Genomic DNA, 12769 nt, shown 5'->3' on the forward strand with positions numbered 1-12769 from the left:
TGCATTAAAGAAAAGCGATTGTTGGGAGACAATCCAACATTTACCCCTACTGTTTTTGTGTGTTCACATGGTTAGGCTACTGTAGTAATCATGTTTTATAGCTTTTGTTTCAATAAAGTGTCAAGTAAAGCCTTTGGGATAGTGTGGATGATAGTTGACTTGATTCTGTGCAGAAACAGAAACTTTCGCGCTCAGTCCGGAAAATTTGAAAATTCATTGGAACATTCTTTTGATCTGAATTTTTTACACAATATTGACATACAAATTTTCTACATTGTCCTAACTTTTCAGAATTTTTGGAGTTACATAAGTATGGAAAGCTTCCAGATTACTACAGACTGTTCTGTTTTTGACAGATTCTGTTTTCTACGTGTTTCTTTGCTTATTTTGATGAATCCATGAGTTGTATCATAGGGTATGGATGGAGAAGTTGTAATACACTAGATATAACACCAATATGAATTTATAATGAGTTCACAACATTACCTAAGTGGTGATTTTATTTTCCTATACTAACGGAGCTACGAGTTTTCTGTTGAGTTTTGTGTTGTGAAATTTTCAAGTTTTGGGTGAAGTCTCAATGGACTACAGAATAAGGAGTGGCAAGAGCCTAAGCTTGGGGCTGCCCAAGGCACCCCAAGGTAACATTCAAGGTCAACCAAACAACTAAGCTTTGGGATGCCCCGGATGGCATCCCCTCTTTCGTCTTCGTTCATCGATAACTTTACTTGGAGCTATATTTTTATTCACCACATGATATGTCTTTTGCTTGGAGCGTCATTTTATTTTATTTTGTTTTTCTTGCTGTTTGAATAATATCCCAAGATCTGAAATTCTTAAATGTTAGAGAGACTTCACATATTTACATAATTATTCGACTACTCATTGATCTTCGCTTATATCTTTTGGAGTAGTTTGTCATTTGCTCTAGTGCTTCACTTATATATTTTTAGAGCACGGTGGTGGTTTTATTTTGAAGAAATTGTTGAACTCTCATGCTTCACTTATATTATTTTGGGAGTCTTAAACAGAATGGTAATTTGCTTAGGTTATGAATTTAGTCCTAATATGATGGGCATCCAAGAGGGATATAATAAAAACTTTCATATAAAGTGCATTGAATACTATGAGAAGTTTGATTCCTTATGATTGTTTTGAGATATGAGGATGGTGATATTAGAGTCATGATAGTGAGTAATTGTGGATTGTAGAAATACTTGTGTTGAAGTTTGTGATTCCCGTAGCATGCACGTATGGTGAACCGTTATGTGATGAAGTCGGAGCATGATTTATTTTTTGATTGTCTTTCTTATGAGTGGCGGTCGGGGACGAGCGATGGTCTTTTCCTACCAATCTATACCCCTAGGAGCATGCGCGTAGTACTTCGTTTCGATAACTAAAAGATTTTTTCAATAAGTATGTCAGTTCTTTATGAATAATATTGAGTCCATGGATTATACGCACTCTCTTCCACCATTGCTAGCCTCTCTAGTGTTGCGCAACCTTCACCAGTACCATACACCCACCATACACCTTCCTCAAAACATCCACCATACCTACCTATTATGGCATTTCCATAGCCATCCCGAGATATATTGCCATGCAACTTTCCACCGTTTCGTTTATCATGACACGCTTCATAATTATATATTGCTTTGCATGATCATGTAGTTGACATAGTATTTGTGGCAAAGCCACCATTCCTAATTTTTATACATGTCACTCTTGATTGATTGCACATCCCGGTACACCGCCGGTGGCATTCATATAGAGCCATATTTTATTCTAAGTATCGAGTTGTAATTCTTAAGTTGTAAGTAAATAAAAGTGTGATGATCTTCATTATTAGAGCATTGTCCCAATGAGGAAAGGATGATGGAGACTATGATTCCCCCACAAGTCGGGATGAGACTCCAGACGAAAAAATAAAAAAATAAAAAAAAGAAGAGGCCAAAGATCCCAACAAAAAACTGAAAATGAGAGAAAAGAGAGAAGGGGTAATGCTACTGTCCTTTTACCACACTTGTGCTTCAAAGTAGCACCATAAGTGTTGGGGATATAACTACTGAGTGAAAACCGCCCAGGAGGGGCCGGTTCACCCTCAACTATATTGAAGCCCACGAAGACTCAGAAGATGGCGCTTTACTATGAAGCTTATAGGCCCGGAGCCCAAAGGCGGATTAGGGCCCATAGTGGTAAGCCACCATAGTCATGTAACTTGTATTGTAAGATAAGGAAAGGAGAGACCGAGCTGAATACTTGTATGAGTCGGCCTCGGGACTCTGTAAACCGGCCAGGCGTCAACCCGTGTATATAAGGGGACGACCCGATGGCGGTTCAGGGAGAAGAAACACAACTCGATAGCTAGGCATATCTTGTTTAGCTCCCTGGTTAGCGAGACCCCAATAATCCCATCACAACTAGATGTAGGCCTTTACCTTCATCGAAGGGGCCGAACTAGTATAAAATCCCTCGTGTCCTTTGTCCGGTTTAACCCCTTTAAGCTAACCCGTCACGATGGCTCCACGACTAAGTCCTTACACGAGGACATCTGACGTGATATTTCCACGTCACATTTTGTCACTTTCATATACTAGTGGGATTTTTTCATTATAGAACTTGGCTTGTATATTCCAATGGTGGGCTTCCTGAAATTGCCCTAGGTCTTCGTGAGCAAGTGAGTTCGATGCACACCCACTTAGTTTCTTTTTGAGCTTTCATACACTTATAGGTCTAGTGCATCCATTGCATGGCAATCCCTACTCACTCACATTGATATCTATTGATGGGTATCTCCATAGCCCGTTAATACGCCTAGTTGATGTGAGACTATCTCCTTTTTGTCTTCTCCACAACCACCATATTCTATTCCACCTATAATGCTATGTCCATGGCTCACGCTCATGTATTGCGTGAAAGTTGAAAAAGTTTGAGAACATCAAAAGTATGAAAACAATTGCTTGGCTTGTCATCGGGGTTGTGCATGATTTGAATACTTTGTGTGATGAAGATGGAGCATAGCCAAACTATATGATTTTGTAGGCATAACTTTCTTTGGACATGATATTTTGAGAAGACATGATTACTTTATTAGTATGCTTGAAGTATTATTGTTTTTATGTCAATATTAAACTTTTTCTTTGAATCTTATAGATTTGAACATTCATTGCCACAATAAAGAAGATTACATGGATAAATATGTTAGGTAGCATTCCACATCAGAAATTATGTTTTTATCATTTACCTACTAGAGATGAACAGGAATTAAGCTTCCGGATGGTTGATACGTCTCCAATGTATCTATAATTTTTGATTGTTCCATGCTATTATATTATCCATATTGGATGTTTTATATGCATTTATATGCTATTTTTATATGATTTTGGGACTAACCTATTAACCTAGAGCCCAGTGCCAGTTTCTGTTTTTCCTTGTTTTTGAGTTTCGCAGAAAAGAAATATCACACGGAGTCCAATTGATCTGAAAATTTATGGTGATTATTTATGGACAAGAAGAAGCCCACGAAGCATCGGAGATGGAGCAGAAGAGTCCCGAGGCCACCACAAGGGTGGAGGGTACCCCCCTAGGGCGCGTCCCCTACCTTGTGGCTGCCTCGTGAACCCCCCTGACTTGTTCCTGACGCCAACACCTCTTATATATCCCCAAACTTCCAGAACATGACCTAGATCGGGAGTTCCACCATCGCAAGCCTCTGTAGCCACGAAAAACCAATCAGGACCCTTTTCTGGCATCCTGCTGGAGGTTGAATCCATCACCTGTGGCCATCTTCATCATCTCGGCGGTCTCCATGATGAGGAGGGAGTAGTTCAGCCTCGGGGCTAAGGGTATGTACCAGTAGCTATGTGTTTTATCTCTCTCTCTCTCTCTCTCTCTCTCTCTCTCTCTCTCTCTCTCTCTCTCGTGTTCTTGATTCGGCATGATCTTGATGTACCGCGAGCTTTGCTATTATAGTTGGATCTTATGATGTTTCTCCCACTCTACATTCTTGTAATGGATTGAGATTTTCCTTTGAAGTTATCTTATCGGATTGAGTCTTTAAGGATTTGAGAACACTTGATGTATGTCTTGCATGTGCTTATCTGTGGTGACAATGGGATATTCACGTGATCCACTTGATGTATGTTTTGGTGATCAACTTGTGGGTTCTGTGACCTTGTGAACTTATGCATAGGGGTTGGCACACGTTTTCGTCTTGACTATCCGGTAGAAACTTTGGGGCACTCTTTGAAGTTCTTTGTGTTGGTTTAAATAGATGAATCTGAGATAGTGTGATGCATATCGTATAATCAAACCCGCGGATACTTGTGGTGACATTGGAGTATCTAGGTGACATTAAGGTTTTGGTTGATGTGTGTCCTAAGGTGTTATTTTAGTACGAACTCTAGGGCTGTTTGTGACACTTATAGGAATAGCCCAATAGACCGATAAGAAAGAATATCTTTGAGGAGGTTTCGTACCCTACAATAATCTCTTCATTTTTCTCTTCTATTAGTGACTTTGGAGTGACTCTTTGTTGCACGTTGAGGGATTGTTATACGATCCAATTATGTCATCATTGTTGAGAGAACTTGCACTAGTGAAAGTATGAACCCTACGCCTTGTTTCCAAGCATTGCAATACCATTTTTGCTCACTTTTGTTACTGTTACCTTGCTGTTTTTATATTTTCATATTACAAAAACCCATATCTACCATCCATATTGCACTTGTATCACCATCTCTTTGCCGAACTAGTGCACCTATACAATTTACCATTGTGTTGGGTGTGTTGGGGACACAAGAGACTCTTTGTTATTTGGTTGCAGGGTTGTTTGAGAGAGACCATCTTCATCCTACGCCTCCCACGGATTCATAAACCTTAGGCCATCCACTTGAGGGAAATTTGCTACTGTCGTAAAAACTCTGCGCTCGGAGGCCCAACACGAGTCTACAAGAAGAAGGTTGCATAGTAGACATCATGCATGAAGCGAAAGTACATTGTGATGCCAGTGCTCACCCAAAGCCCTAAGCAACCCGACAACGACATTGATGTGTACCTAAGGACATTAGTTGAAGAACGCTTACAGTTGTAGAATGGAAAAGGTGTATGTGCGTGGGATGAGGACAATCAGGAAGATTTTGACCTACATGCGTTGCTATTTGTGACCATCAATGATTGGCCTGCTCTCAGTAACCTTTCAGGACAGACAAACAAGGGATACTACGCATGCACACACTATTTGAATGATACTGACAATATATATTTGAATAATTGTAAGAAGAATGTGTACCTGGGACATCGTCAATTTCTTGCGAGCAGGCATCCCGTAAGAAACAAAGGCAAGCATTTCAAAGGTGAGGCAGATCACTGGACGAAGCCTCGCCACCGTGGCTGGTGATGATGTACATGATATGGTCAAGGATTTAAAGGTAATCTTTGGAAAGGGTCCTCGCGGACAATCTGTTTCGAATGACGCTGACGGACGCGCACCCATGTGGGAGAAGAAATCTATATTTTGGGACCTACCCTATTGGAAAGACCTAGAGGTCCGCTCTGCAATCGACGTGATGCATGTGACGAAAAATCTTTGCGTGACCCTGCTTGGCTTCTTGGGCGTGTATGGGAAGACAAAAAATACACCGGAGGCATGGGAGGACCAGCAACATATGCACGGAAAAGACGGCATACATTAGGGTCATGCCAGCTATGCTCTTACCAAAGAAGAGAAGGAAATCTTCTTTGAATGCCTGATCAGTGTGAAAGTCCCGTCCAGGTTTTCGCCGAATATAAAGGGAATAATAAATATGGCAGAGAAAAAGTTTCAGAACCTAAAGTCTCATGATTGCCACATGATGATGACACAACTGCTTCTGAATGCATTGAGGGGGCTTCTGCCGGAAAATGTTCGATTAGACATTGTGAAGCTATGTGCGTTACTCAATGCAATCTCTTAGAGGGTAATCGATCCAGAAATCATAACAAGGTTAGAGGATAACTTAGTGCAATGTCTTGTCAGTTTCGAGTTGGTGTTCCCACCATCCTTCTTCAATATCATGACGCATGTCCTAGTTCACCTATGCAAAGAGATTGTCGTTCTGGGTCCTGTATTTCTACACAATATGTTCCCTTGAGAGGTTCATGGGAGTCTTAAAAAATATGTTCATAACTGTGCTAGGCCAGAAGGAAGCATCTCCAAGGGCCATGAAAACGAGGAGGTCATTGTCGGTATCAAAACGGCGGATCTCGGGTAGGGGGTCCCGAACTGTGCGTCTAAGGCTAATGGTAATAGGAAGGCGGGGGACACGATGTTTACCCAGGTTCAGGCCCTCTCTATGGAGGTAATACCCTACTTCCTTCTTGATTGATCTTGATGATATGAGTATTACAAGAGTGGATCTACCACGAGATCGTAGAGGCTAACCTTGGGAGCTAGCCTATGATTATGATTGTTGTTCTTGTCCTACGGACTAAATCCTCCGGTTTATATAGACACCGGAGGGGGCTAGGGTTACACAAAGTCGGTTACAGAGAAGGGAATCTACATATTCGAATCACCAAGCTTGCCTTCCACACAAAGGAGAGTCCCACCCAGACACGGGACGAAGTCTTCTATCTTATATCTTCATAGCCCAACAGTCTGGCCAATGTATATAGTCTGGTTGTCCGAGGACCCCTTAATCCAGGACTCCCTCAGTAGCCCCTGAACCAGGCTTCAACGACGATGAGTCCGGCACGCAGATTGTCTTTGGCATTGCAAGGCGGGTTCCTTTTCTGAATACTCCAAAGTAGATCTTGAACACAAAAATCGTGTCCGACTCTGCAAAACAAATTCCACACACCACCGTAGAGAGCCCAATATTCCACAAGTCTAATCTGCTAACAACTTTTCCATAGCGTGACCTCACGTCGCGGCCCGGTCATTATTCGAATTGTTTTTCCAACCTGCTACTCCATGTTTCGCGAGGCGGTTTTATTAGTGCGTCTTGTCGAAGCAGAGATCGTGTCCCTTTATTACGGGATTCTCATCAATACGGGCGTGGATAACCCAATCGTTCCGTTGGTATGATTCCTTGGGAATAGGCAAGCTTCAAAGGCCATGCGGAGGACGTTTGATATTTATCCTCTTTATAAAGAGGCCAAGACCTGTCCTTTTCCTTTCTACGCTCAATCTCCTCCTTCTCTCATCTCGAGTTCCAACACCCAAGGTATAGCCCCAGCGCTTCGGACCTCCGACTAAGTCCGGATCCAGCCTTCAAGGCTGGTGGGAGGCCTTTTCTGTCACAGAGGAGGACATCACGAAGCTTAGGGAAGCAAAGTACTTGACCGCGGAAATCTTTCACAGGCTTCCTACTCAAGGGCAGGTTATCCCCACTCCCAAATCCAATGAGAGGGTCGTGTTTATCCCTCACTTCCTCTGAGGGCTGGGCTTTGGTCTTCATCCCTTTGTTAGAGGGCTCATGTTCTATAACGGGCCAGATTTTCATGATCTAGCTCCGGATTCCTTCCTTCACATCTCGTCATTGATCGCCGTGTGTGAAGCCTTCCTCCGCATGACTCCACACTTCGGCTTATGGCTCAAGACCTTCAATGTGAAGCCGAAGATAATCGACGGGAAAGACGTGGAGTGCAGAGGAGCTATAATAAGCAAATTTACCAATTTTTTATGGCCAAAGGGTTCCTTTCCAGGAGCTTCCGACCTATGGCAGCGGGGGTGGTTTTATATCATAGCACCTCGTGGCAGAAAATGGGCGCCCGCTCCTGCCTTCCGCTCTGGTTCTCCGCCACAACTTGCATCATGGGTCAACAAGGGGCTGGACTGGGGATCACCCGATGATGTGTGGATATTGCAAAGCCGCAATCAAGATCTTATCAAGAAGGACATCAGTCTTGTCAAAGTAATTCAAGTAATGCTAGTCCATCGGGTCCTACCATGCCAGCGATGACCTCTCTGTATGTGGGAGTTCAATCCGGAAGGACCGCGGACCATTCAGCACTTCTCCGGCATGACTCTCAAAGAGATGTACAAACTATTCTTCGGACCACTAAAAAAGTGTCCGAACACTACAGAGGACGCATGCCTCGATTGCAACCATCCGGATACACTGGTAAGTACTCAACAACCGAACATATCTCTGTTATGTTTAGCATAATATTACCCTAAAAACCATCCTTGGTCAGGGCTGGGCAAAGAAGGCGGAGAGGATTAGGTGTTCGGCCCCTCTTCCCGAAGATTCAGCGGGTCCGTTATTAACCAGGATGCTAGCTCGTGCACCTCATAAAGTGTCATCGGGAGAGGACAAGGAGAGGAGTGGGGAGGTCAAAAGTGGCCTCCATACCTGAGGTACATCACGCACCATATCCGGGGAAATTGCAACTCCCATGTCAGAGAATGAGCGGGGAGGAGAATCCACTATTCCCTCCCCCCATGGGAAGAAAGGGCCGCCCCCAAAGACTTGAAGGCGGAGGCGTCCAAGCGAGGGAAAAAATCCCTTTCAGGTGGGTCTGATTCAGGAGGCAATACTGTCGTACTGTGCCCGCAAGGGGGCCAGCCTTTAGCTGAATCGTAAGCGAAAAAGGTGTTTTATAAGCATACCCCATTCTTTCCCTGTTTGTGAGAGTAACTATTGAATCACATGTTTTCCAGTTCGGCCTATAGCCTTCCTCAACAATCTTCGTCCTCAGGGGATCTTCTTTCGGAGATGATGGAGAGCGAACGCCTCCTCATACTTCCCCGCCCCATAAGGCGGACCACCCCGAGGTGTCATCCTGGAATATCTCTCCTGATCCGCAAAGGAGGACGAGGCCAAAAGGTGACTCTTCGTCCACCCGAGGTCCGGGGTGTTCGGCTCCTAGAGAGACCGAAAACAAAGGCCCCAGACTATCCGACATACAGCCGGATATGTTGACGGGTCTTCTGCGGCAAGCGCCTGTCTCAGAGGAACATCGTACCTTAATGGGTAAGGTGATTAAGAGAATTTCGTCCGCAAAAAGCGGATTGAATGAAGCCTTTACAAGCCTACTAAGAGGCTTTGAGGTACGTAATGTGGCATTTTTTTAATTCTACCGTAAACGCAAGGTGCACTGTGTATAGATAGTAGCCCTTGAGACTCTGGTTGATCAAAACGGGGCGATCAGAGGATCAAAAGAGAACTAACCTCAGGTAATAATTTAGCCAATTTTGTACACAGGCGGCTACAGCCCCGGCAACTGCCCGGGCTGCCGAATTTGCTGAACTGAAGGGGCAACTTGATGTGGCATATGATGACATCACGCTCATGAACAAGCGGCTTGACGAGGCGCAAGGTGTGTCTTTTGGGGGGTCAGTGAGTATAAATAAGAGCATGATGCTGGGATTTATAATATGCTTTAACTGCAAATGGTGCTGCCGTCGTGGAGACTCTTCGGGCTGAGCTTGCCCGGGCCAAGGGCAAGCCAGGATAAGCAACACGGCTGCCGAAAAGGCAGTTGGTGAATTAAAAGCCAAATAGGCTTCTCATCGCCGGAGTGAGGAGAGAATAGCCAACATGGCTCTTGAGCTAAAGGATGTCGCTGGCCGATATGAGATTCTCGAGAGGGAACACCAAGCAAAAATGGCTGACCTAGATAAGGCCTTACAAGCGGCAAAGGAAACCCGATCTGATATCAGAGCGGCTCGGGTGGAGCTCCGGCAAGCCAGCGAGATCGCAGATGGGAAGCCCTTTTTATTGCGAACTAAATTTGGCGATCCGAAGTATGCCCCTCTTGATCAAACGTGGAGTTCTCCAGACGCATACTTGGACTTATTGAAGAGTGCTGCTGATGCGCCGTATTTTTTCCAAGACCAAGAAGACCATGAAGCGGAAAGACTGTTCTCGTCGCAGTTTAACATGCCAAGGCATCCCCTGCTGTTGAACGAGCAGATGGCCGAATGGGCAGAGCTCCATAGAATATTCAGACTTTCCATAAAGGTTGTCGTGGACTGGCTGTGGCCTGGGGAACCAAGTCCGGATAGTTATTTTGATTTGGTGCAACAACTTGTTCATGCGGTGACGCATATCAACGATGTTAAACGGTCGGCGTGCATAGAAGGTGCGCGGATGGCCCTTGCCCGTGTGAAGACGTACTGAGCGAAGATGGAGGCCACCAATATTGCGACTAGGGGTCCACCCGAGGGCCAGGACCCGCCAGGGCACCATTTTGACGAAGTTTTAGAGGGTGCCCGCTTGATAGAGGGTCGGTGCTCGAAAAATATAATTTTCGAGTAACATGTATGCGAATTGGAAAAACAATGCTTATGATAATAAAGGCTTTATTTATACTTTTGCCCGTAAAGTATTTTAGTACCTCATGTGCGGCCGTTTATGTATATATGTATATAACCTGAAAGTTTGGAGTCGTCGGCTTCAGCCCCCTCGCGTATAACACGGAGGTGTTCAAAAAAGCACTTGATCACACTTTAATCCAACGTCTTGGTCCGTTAAGGAGGTGGTAGAGCGGCGAACTAGGCAATCGAACTATAGAGCTTTAACACTTTCACTTAGCCATAGGAGTTTGACGGTGGGGCTACTATATAGCCCCTGGTATGTCCGCATTTATCCGAATACGGTGCATTTACATGCGTGACCGGGAAACTGGTCCTTCATCAATGCGGAGGAATCGTGAAGATTCCACTGAGTTGTCGAGTGGTTGACCAGCTCTCGCCTTATCATGACAGTCGGTTTTTGGCTTTCTCTACTGAGGTGCTCATCTGGATAAACCAGGGCACAATCACAGCAGTTCTCCTTGTACCACCTTAGCCGATAGAGAGGAAACGTAAGGTAGCAAACATGGGAGCCGAGCAAACCCAACATTTGACCAAAGACATGATTCGGAGCTGATGCATATAAGGCCAAACACGCGATGCCGAACACTCCAGAAGGTATTTGGACTTTACAACATATACCGGGCTGAATACAACCCCTAGAAATGAACCCTGAATTTCAAGGTACGTGCGGCAATCCGGTGTGACGAAAGAGTGCCTGTGTGAGAGCATATATCTCAAAACACATTGGTGGCTGCTTCTATAACGTCTATTTTAGTACGGCGAATCATAAGCTTGCAAATAATGTCAGTATCCCTCTTGGCCATTTTAAGTGGCAGGAGAGTATGAAACAACAAGAGATACAAAAAAAGGTTTACACAGGGTCTTAATCTAAAAAGAAACCTTTGAACGGGGCCATGTTGCACGTCTGCGCCTTTGTCTCTGTTGTGTCGTATCCTTGAAGGGTATAGCATGGTGGTCATTTGTAAGAAGAAAGAAACCAGGTGAAAGAATCTGGTGTGACCGTGAGTAAAGTTGGTTTGTTTTAATGAACCGTAAAATGTAGTTTCCTGAGTCCGAATAGGGTCAAGCCGAACTATGGACTTCTTACATGCAGGAAGCCCCTAGCGCCACATAGGGAATTTTGAGTGTATATTTATATATACGGGGAGACATGTACAGTCTTCTTATGGGTTGTTCTTATGGGGGCTTAGCCGCTAATCAAGCTTAGGTTTATCTGAGATGCTACAACTAAGTGTGCGTCGAACACGTTTAGCTGTGTCCGCGGTCTTGAAGACCGATGAGTTGCTCGGGTTGAAAAGGCCATTTCGTGCTTCGGCTGCTAGAGCCGCCACGTATTCTTATGTATGAAGAGAACCCTCCGTGTTTCCGCTGATAGTGATAACGCCGCGTGGACCGGGCATCTTGAGTTTGAGATAAGCGTAATGCAGGACTGCATTGAAATGGGCGAAGGCCGTTCTTCCGAGTAGTGCATGATAATCACCTTGGAACAGAGCGATGTCAAAGATTAGCCCTTCACTTCGAAAGTTATTGGGAGAACCGAATACAACATCCAGTGCTAGAGAGCCCGTGTAGCAGGCCTCTATGCCTAGTATTACTCCTTTAAAGGCAGTGCTGCTTTGGTTGATTCTTGACGGGTCTATCCCCATCTTGCAGACAGTGTCCTGATATATCAGATTGAGACTACTGCCGCCATCCATAAGGACTCGGGTGAGGTGGTATCCATTTATTATTGGGTCGAACACTAAGACAGCCGAACCCCCGTGACGGATACTAGTCGGATGATCCCTGTGATCGAAGGTGATCGGGTAGGCCGACCATGGGTTAAATTTGGGGGCGACGGGCTCTACAGCATATACGTCTCGGAGTGCGTCATTGCGCTCCCTCTTTGGGACATGAGTGACATAAATCATGCTCACTGTTTTGACCTCCGGTGGAAATTTTCCTGTCCCCCTATGTTCGGCTGGTGAGATTCGTCCTCGTCTTCGCTTTGCGGTCCCTTCCCCTTGTGTTCTGCATTGAGCTTACTGGCTTGCTTGAAGACCCAGCATTCTCTGTTGGTATGATTAGCTTGCTTGTCAGGGGTGCCATGAATCTGGCAGGACCTGTCTAGAATTTTATCTAGGCTGGATGGACCATCTCTGTTGCTTTTAAGTGAATTTTTTCGTTGACTGGGTCTAGAGCCCTTGAATCCGGCGTTTACCACCGTATTTTCTGGGCTTTCTTCATTGTTCCGACGTTCATTTTTATTGCATCGTGGTTTTCCATTGCCATCTCTGATTTCGGATCTGCCAGGATCACTGGTGCTGCTACGGGCCAGCCAGCTGTCCTCGCCCGCACAAAAGCGGGTCATTAGAGTAGTTAGGGCTGACATTGTCCTTGGCTTTTCCAGGCCAAGGTGTCTGGCCAGCCATTCGTCTAGGACACTGTGTTTGAAACCTGCTAAGGCTTCGGCGTCCGGACAGTCTA

Source organism: Triticum dicoccoides, chromosome 4B, assembly GCF_002162155.2.
Source record: "Triticum dicoccoides isolate Atlit2015 ecotype Zavitan chromosome 4B, WEW_v2.0, whole genome shotgun sequence".
Taxonomy (NCBI): Eukaryota; Viridiplantae; Streptophyta; class Magnoliopsida; order Poales; family Poaceae; genus Triticum; species Triticum dicoccoides.